The sequence below is a fragment of the Diceros bicornis genome, chromosome 23 (assembly GCF_020826845.1).
Source record: "Diceros bicornis minor isolate mBicDic1 chromosome 23, mDicBic1.mat.cur, whole genome shotgun sequence".
Lineage (NCBI taxonomy): Eukaryota > Metazoa > Chordata > Mammalia > Perissodactyla > Rhinocerotidae > Diceros > Diceros bicornis.
The window spans coordinates 933362-941908 of record NC_080762.1 but is presented as its reverse complement, the minus strand read 5'-3'; the positions used below and the strand labels follow the sequence as shown (position 1 = coordinate 941908).

Below are 8547 nucleotides of genomic sequence, written 5' to 3'. Positions count from 1 at the left end.
GTGCAGACCTACACACGGCTCATCAGGCCATGCTGTGGCTGTGTCCCGCATACAAAATAGAGGAAGATGGGCACAGATGTTAGCTCAGGGACAATCTTCCTCAAGAAAAAAGAAAAAAGAAAAGCAGAGTCTTGGGCCCTGTCTCAGAATCTGAGCCCGAATCTGCATTTGCACAAGGGGACCCGTCTGCACACTAGGGTCTGAGCAGCGCTGGTCCAGAGGGAGGCTCCCACCAGAGGGCTTTGGGGATAGACGGTGGGCTCTGGGCCTTCACTCTTGCTCCCACATGTCCTGTCTGTGCAGCCGCAGGTGACCACTGAACTTGATCCTCTGGTTTCTGGTCTGTAAGATGGATCCAATATCATCTACCTTTAAGGATTACTTGGAGGAATAGAGAGTCCATCTACAGTAGACCTATGGTAGTGCCAGCCACATAGCAACGGCTTAATGAACTGAAACAATGGCAGCGCAGAAGATTGTGGACCCTGGACGTCTGGGGTTTGTGACTTCCTAGGGAGAAGCTACCATCTTAGCTCGGTAGAAACTGACAAAACTTTTCAGTTTGTTTGCTGAAAAGTGAAGACCATTTCAGTGTGTGCGCAAACTGAATGTGCCCCTCCCAATACATATGCTGAAACCTCCCCCCCCACCCCCACCGTGTGATGGCACTGGGAGGTGGGGCCTTTGGGAGGTAAACAGGTCCTGAGGGCAGAACCCTCATAAATGGGAGTAGAGCCTCATTAAAAAGGCTCTGAGAGCTCTGCTGCCTCCTTCCCCACGTGAGGACATGGCAAAAAGATGGCTGTCTATGAACCAGGCCCTCACCAGACACCGACTCTGCCAGCACCTCCATCTTGGACTTCCCAGCCTCCAGAACTGTGAGAAGTGACTTTCTGTTGCTTATAAGCCATCAGACCTTGGTATTTTTGTTATAGCAGCCCAAACAGGCTCAGACAGCACGTTTGATCAAAGGTGAAGACCTAATAATAAAGTTGTCAAGAATGAGTAAGGAACTACCTGCCTGCTCCTCATCCTCATTCCCCACGCCCAAGCCCTTGTCTACCTGCAGGTTCAGCCCCACCCTGGGCGCTGGGACAACCACGTCATTAGTCAGTGTTCACGTGACTCAACATCAAGTCAGCCCCATTCAGAGACCTGCTGGTACCACGTGCCCCACATTGAAAGACTGGGTGCTTGCCTCGTGTCTCAAATATTCACTCAACAAACACTTAGTTGAGCATCTCCTGTGTGCCAAGCAGAGGGCTTCCTGAAGACAATACAGCAATGAGCAAGACAGACACAGTTCCTAGAACAAGTCTTCTCCAGCACCCCAGTGAGTCGGCCCTGTCCCTGAGTGTCTGCCTTGCTAAAAGACCAAATGCTCCACTTCCTCCAAGACTAAGTCCCAGACTGCACTCCCCAATTCTTCTAGGAGTCAGGGACTCTGACGCCTAGTGCCACTCTCGTCTCCTGCCGATGCTGTGACCACGTGGGTCTCCACGTACCGCTGCTCCCAGACTCCAGGCCTTCCCGCCATTGGACCCCACCGATGCCGACCTTCCAGACCCCCCCCCACACTCAATGGGGCTCCCAGGCCCCATGCCCTCCACACCTGGTAGGATCCTCCTGGGACAGAGCATCCCTCTGTGTGCTTTAGCAACAATTCCTCATTCCTGGACACCACAAGCCTCAGCAGCCTGTGTGGAAACACGCCCGAGCTGATCACATCGGTGGAAACTCTAAAAGGAACTCTGGCTGTTCGCTCACCCTTTTTGATCATGGGACTGTCCTCTCGCTCTGTGACTCATGCTGAGGTGCCTGATCCCCCCGGGCATCAGTTTCCCCTGATTCATTGGCAACGTGCTTTTTTCCCTGGGGAGTAAGTAATTCTCTGGATCATCTTTCACATTTGCTGAAATATTTCTCAGAGGTTGGACAGGCTACCTGGGAAAGGCCGAAAGGAGGTGTGACATAAATAAGTTTTCCATCAATGAAGGCATTAAAAAATTAACACCAATAATTGAATAGAGTATCCTTCAGTATCGCTGCTATGGTACATTCAGATCACAGGAAAGTATAACTCTTGTTCCCTGAAAGCAAACACAGCTGAAAAGACAGTAAGTTTCCCCAGGGCTTTTTCAGGTTGGTTCTCAGGAAGGACGGGGAATTGTTGCTCTCAGCAGAAGTGTAATTTTATTAACAAAAGGAACACTTACACTAATAGCACCGGGCGTGACAACACTCCCATTCCAGATGGAGGAGCATGCTCTGACATGCAGTCAAAGAGTACTTCAATTCATTTTACAGCTGATTTTGTTTAACTTGTTCAAAATCTGCTAAACGGAGCATTGTGGTTAATGGCGCAGATTTTGGAGACGAGCAAATCTTCAGCAGCAGTTTTGTCAGTTTCTAGATCTGTGATATGGACCCTCTGTGAGGGTCAATAATCTGTGATTATTACTTTATCTGTAAACTGGGCTGATGATATCCACTTGAAAAAACTAGATATAATAAAATGCTAGCTCCACACTGAGCGCACCGTGAGTGTGCCGTACAGAGTATAAAACATGTGGACGTGGGCACCACGCGTCGGGAGACGGCACTCCAGGCTCTCCATTCCGTTGACAGCTGAGCTATTTTAACCAAACCCCCTACTGTCCTGTGGAGGGAGATTCTCTACCTTAAAACAGAAATAAAATAGCTTTGAAATCTGTGCATCTGGCAATGGTGTCTTCCTCCTGTTTGCGGTTGTGGAGAGAAGTGAGTCCTAGCCAGTCGCCTCTTCTGGCTGCCGAGCCCTCCCATGAGCAGGCAGGGCAGCCACGACCTGTTCAACTCTCATGTCCAACAAGGGTGCACAGATGCTCCAGTGGGATTCTGGTCACCCTGCTGGCCCTGTCACCGAGGTGAGTAGGGCCTGGGAATAGAGCCAAAGATAGGAAAGTCATTCCTATTTCAGGGCTGAACCAGGTATGAGTCACAGTCATGGAAATTTCAGATTCTCGAGACACCGATTTATTTTATTGGATTAGTCACACATACGCCAATATATGGCACTGTGTGTCTGTCACACGTTATATTTTTGAGCGCAGTGAAGGGCCAGGCCTGTGCGTCATCTTCATTGGATCCTTACGATAACGCTGAGGGGGGGCACCATTATCACCCTCCTCAGACCGTCTCCACTTCATGACGTCCATATGCACAAATTCCAAGGAGGGACACAAAAACGATGACATGGAAAGACGTACCATGTTCTTGAATACAAAGGTTCAACATCATAAATATATAGTCTTCCTAAAAAATTATAAATTTAGTGCACTCCCCCCAAAAACCAATCAATTTTGTTGGAGGGGGAGGGACTAGATAAGCGTGTTCTTCTTATGAAAAAGTAATCAAAGAAGATTAGTCAGGAAAATTATTGAAAAAATTAGAAAAGACATACTCTTTCAGATACTAAAGTATAACATTCTAATTGTTAATTCAATGCTTTTCTTTGCCTAAGAACAGACAAAAAAATCAGTAGAAGAGTGTGGAATGTCCAACAATATATTACATATGCACAGAAATTTAGGATGTGGCCAGATCAGTTGGAGAACAACGTATTATTCAACAAACGGCATAGGAACAACCAGATGGCCATCTGGAAAAATAAAATAAAGTAAAATAAAATTAGCTCCCTACTTCACAGCTTAAAATAAAATAAATTTCAGATGGATCAAATATTTAAATGTGAAAAATGAAGTCACAAAATATTCAGAAGAAAATTGGGAGATTTTAATTTCAAAGTGAGGAAAACTTTTCTAAATACGATAAAAACCCAGAAGTCATAACACAATTTTTAAAATTCTGCTTGGAAAACTAAACAAAGTTAAAAGACAAAGGGGTGTGTGTGTGTGTGTGTGTGTGTGTGTGTATTTGCAATTCCTACAACAAAGGACTAATTTCCATGTACATAAAGAGTTTTTATACTTTGATAAGAAAAAGGGCAACGCCCAAGAGAAAATGCAGAAAAGACCTGAGAGAGGAAAATAAAAACAGTTCTCTAAAATATGAAAGGACGCTCACCCTTCCTCACGACAAGAGCAGTGCACATTAAGCTACAACGAGAGGCCATCTTCAACTACAGGTTGACAAGGATTTCCAGGAGGAAACAGCATCTCAGGCACAGCTGGTGAGAGGAGGCAGGGACAGCCTTAGTGGAGACCCTAACAATCCAACTGTCAAACGCAGAGATTCTCCTACCCAGCAGTTCCACTCACAAGAGCGTCTTACAGAGACTTCTTCCCACCCGTGCAAGTACCCGCCCACGTGGCAGCCTTGCTCCCAGAGCGGAAGACTGAAAGCAGCGTCAACAGCCATCCATAGTGAACATGGTTCAGTTCTCTGACGGAATGCTGAGTAGCCGTTAAAACAGTGCTAAAGGAGATCACGTGTGCTGATAGGGGACAGCTCCAAGATATTTTAAGAGAAAAACTAGGTAAGCCTGAGGAAAGAGGCTTCAATAAATTGAGTAACTTGCCTGAGACAACCCTGCTATTAAGTAGGGTGTTGGTACCAGGACCCGGCTCTTTCTGAGGACACAGCCCTGCCTGGCTGGGCGGCGGGCCCCGCTGCTCTGTGCTGTGGAAAAGCCTTGTGGATGAGATGGTGAGCCAGCGGACTGCATGTCTGCCGGGACTCTGGACCCACTGTTTCACTGGGCAGGTTTTCAAGGAGTAAGGGGGCAGGGGTTTGGGGGGGATGACTGCAGGACTTTGATCTGCTTATCAGTTGTTTCTTGAGCAACCTGTTAAAGCTGTCCCCTTAACATCTGTCAGACGCGTCGGGACCAGCAGCGGAGGTACGGCTCATGGATTCCTCTCTGGGTCTGCGAGCAGACTTGAAGCTGAGAGATCTAGCACTGGGAAACACAAAAATTTGCCCCCTAAGCCCTGTGCTCCTTGGAGAGCATTTTGTACCCTGAAGAAACCCAGGTACTTATGGCACAAGCTTTCCCATTCTGAAGGGAAAAGCAAACTAGGGCATTCGCAGTTCTTGAAAGGCATGTGGCAACATAGCAGTTCAGCTCAGGAAAGGAAACGCAGGCAGAGCTCTTATCTAATTAGAACAGCTTGGGGAGAGCACGTGGGCAAAGCATAATTACCTAACTTGGCATTTGGCCAGGAGAAGAAAGGTTAGTATTTCTTTTCTTTCAAAAACTGTCAGGAAACCTCAAATTATAATGCTTGCTTTAGATCTGCAGGGAAGTTTTCACCCCTTAATCCCAAAGTGCCTGACACCCACGAATTACTTGGCCTTGGGGGAGCTTCCTACAGAAAGCAAGCACTCATTTTTCTACAGATGGGAAGCTAAACTTGGTTCTGAAGATCTTACCAGACAGTCTGAAGGCCCCACCTCTGGTATCTCGTTTAACCTCCAGGCTCTAGTCCCCTTGGTTTAGTCTTCACTGCTTTTATCAAATAGCGAGATCCTCGGAGTTGGCTGCTGTTGTTTGTGGGTCTGTCTGCAAGTTTCCATGGTAGCAGGTGTGGAACGTGGTCCAGGTCAGGAAACTTGGATTTATTTCTGGTCTGCTGTTCACCTGCTATGTGTCCCTGGGCGTTATCAATTTACCTCACTGAGGCCTGGTTTCGTCATCTGTAAAATGAGGAAATTCGTGTTAAATCAGATAAATTCTTACCAAGAACTGCAATATATAAAGTAGGTAGAAGAGAAGCCACTCTGGTGGAATTAGACGAGAGGCCGTGGAGGCTCATCCTGCCTCACCCATCCTGCGTGGCCTTGAGGATAAGCTTCCCATCATTTCCAAGGAACTCTGGGATTCCTGGGTAGAGGGAGATGGTGGTCAACGGGCACAGGCTTTCAGGTAAGATGAGTGAGTTCTGAGGATCTAACACACAGCATGGGGCTGTACTGAGGCAGGGAGGCGGGGAAAACAAGGATGTGTTTGTCGAAAGCACCAAGTTGCCGTGATACAGGAGGAGTAAGTCTAGAGATCTAAAGGGCAGCACCGTGACTGCAGTGAATAACACTGTGTGTGCACGTTTGCTGAGAGAGTCAGTTTCAGGTGCTGCCACCACACACACACACACACACACACAAAACGGCAACTCTGTGAGGGGGTGGGTGTGCTGACTCGCTTGACTGTGGCAATCCCTTCACTACGCATGTGCACACCAAAATGTCATGCTGTTCACCTTAAATATCTACCACTTTTACTTTTTACAAAAGTAAATTACGATGTGGACAAGAAATCAAGTCTTTTACATAAAAATAATCAATCCTGATAAAAACACATTCAGTGAATTAAAAATAAGAGTATCTGAACTAAAGTTGGTTTACTGTGCTATTTTTTAATGGATAAAAAAATTAAAATGTTTTATTGAAAAATAATAATGTTATATCGGATACTTGAAATCTGCCAGGAGAGTAGATCGTAAGTGTTCACCACACACACACAGGACGGTAACTGTGAGATGATGGATGTGTGAATCAGTGTGGTCATCATTTCACAAAGTGTACATATATCAGATCTTCCTGTTGTATACCTTAACCTATTTGTCAATTGTGCCTCACTAAAGTGGGGGAAAAAGTTTATTAAAAGAACCAAAACATTGTGAAAAAGAAAAAGAAAAGGAAATCACCAGTTTTGTGGTTTCTGAAGTCCCATCACAGGCTAATATTCACTAGTTCTGTAATTCCATATTTGTAAAAACATAAGTAAATGTATAAAGGAATTCTTGAACCCACTTGCAAAATAAAGGTAATACTCTTCCCCAATAATATGGAAAACAACCATGAAACGCCTTGTTGCACCTTTCAGTAAGATTAATTCCAAGCAAACCTTGGAATAAAAAGATTTGTCCTGTCACTAAAATGAACAAATAGCAGTAACTAACATGACTACGTGCCCATCAGTGTTCTAAACGCTTCACGTGTGTTGATGTATTTGGTCCTCCCAATGACCCTGCGGTCCTGTGATTACCTCCATTTTCCCCCATGCAGAACTAGAGGCAGAGGGTGAAGTGACGTGCTGGGTCAGTTAGCTGGTAGGTGGCAGAGCCGTGTGAGTCAGACCCCGTCCTCGGATTTCTGTGTTCGATGTAATCCCCAGGAATATTAATTCATATACAATGTTCCTGATGGGACCAAAGAAAGATAAAATGTTGGAGTTAGAATGACTCTTAGGGACCAGGGTATTCCAAATCTTTCATTTTATAAATAAGACCAGTTTAAGAAGGGAAAACATAATCTCTTGGCTCAGCTGAAAGTTCTACCATTTTTCCTAAAGTTTCTCAAAATGATTTCTATCAGAATTTGCAACTTAAAGACTTAAATTTTTTTAAAAAACTAAAACAAGTATTAACACAGAAAACGTCAAATAGAAGCTTTGAGGCTTAGAGTAAATGATCATTAGCTTAGGACGGTGTTTATATGCTGTTGTGAGTTTTCCATTCACATCATCTGCTTTAGCTCCGGAACGGCACTTCGGAAACAGCAGCACCCAGGGTTCTGCATGGATGGTTCAGTTTTCACAGAGAAACCACCGTACTTAGGGAGTAAGACATAACAGGTTGTGCATTTCTGAGTGGTTATAGTTAAAATGCCCAGGGCCAAGAATTTTTCAGCCATGCAAGCAGCACAATAATTTTCCTGAAGTTCCAAGCCAGGAATGTATATATGAATTAAGTTCTTTCATAGAAAAATTTTTTAATCTCAAATCTCACATTTGTTCAAGTTTGGGTGTTTGACATCATTGAGAACCCACCAAAGAATGACTATTGGGTGCAACCAGAGAAGCCAAGAATCAAGACATATTCTGAGCACGAGGAATACACAGGTGAACAATGGGCAAGAATCTTGTTCTCATAGAGTTTCATTCTAGTGGGGAAAAATAGATAATAAAAAATTTGAACAAGTTATTTCCAATTGTGATCAATGCTGCAAAGAAAATAAGACAGAAAGAGCAGGAAAGGGGGTACTCAGGGAGGCATATCAAATTAAATGACATGGAAGCAGAAAGCTGGATGCTGTGCAGCTGGGAGGCAGTCCCTGCAGAGAAAACAGCAGGTGCAAAGGCCCTGAGGCAGGCAGGCTTGAGCTCAGTGTAGGGGAGGAAAGACTTTCACTGTCCCTCCCAGGCCCAGTAGCTGGTTCTATGAAATCAACTGACAACAGGCAGATTAGCAGGAAACAAGGCGTTCAAACTTATTAATCTGTAATGTTACATGCACAGGAGCATCACAAGAAAAAAGTGAAGACCCACAAAAGGGGTGCAATCTGACACCTTATGTAGAGATTTGAGTCTTAATAGGGGAAGTTATTATTAATTGCCCTAAAGTGGACAGTTTGGCAGAGAGTCCTTTAGGAAAGATGAGTGGGCCCTTGGAAGAACAGATGGGAGATATGACAGCTTGTGACAAGTTTGTCTGGGGTGGTATCAGCCTCTAGTCTCCTCTCCTGTGACCAGAGTCCATCTTCCCTGGTGGACGACACTCCCAGGGAGGGGATCTATGACCACTGAGCTCATCTTGGAGGGTCTGACTT

General features: G+C 45.2%; 1 long non-coding RNA gene across 1 annotated transcript; it reads right to left on the bottom strand.

Annotated features, from left to right (window-relative positions):
* Nucleotides 1-3535: 3535 nt before the first annotated feature.
* LOC131420635 (uncharacterized) lies at nt 3536-7962 on the bottom strand. Its single transcript, XR_009223603.1, has 5 exons — nt 7769-7962; nt 6986-7139; nt 5374-5637; nt 4066-4168; nt 3536-3640 (listed from the first exon to the last, which is right to left on the bottom strand). It is a non-coding gene; the product is annotated as an uncharacterized LOC131420635 (long non-coding RNA).
* Between the last annotated feature and the right edge of the window lie 585 nt (nt 7963-8547).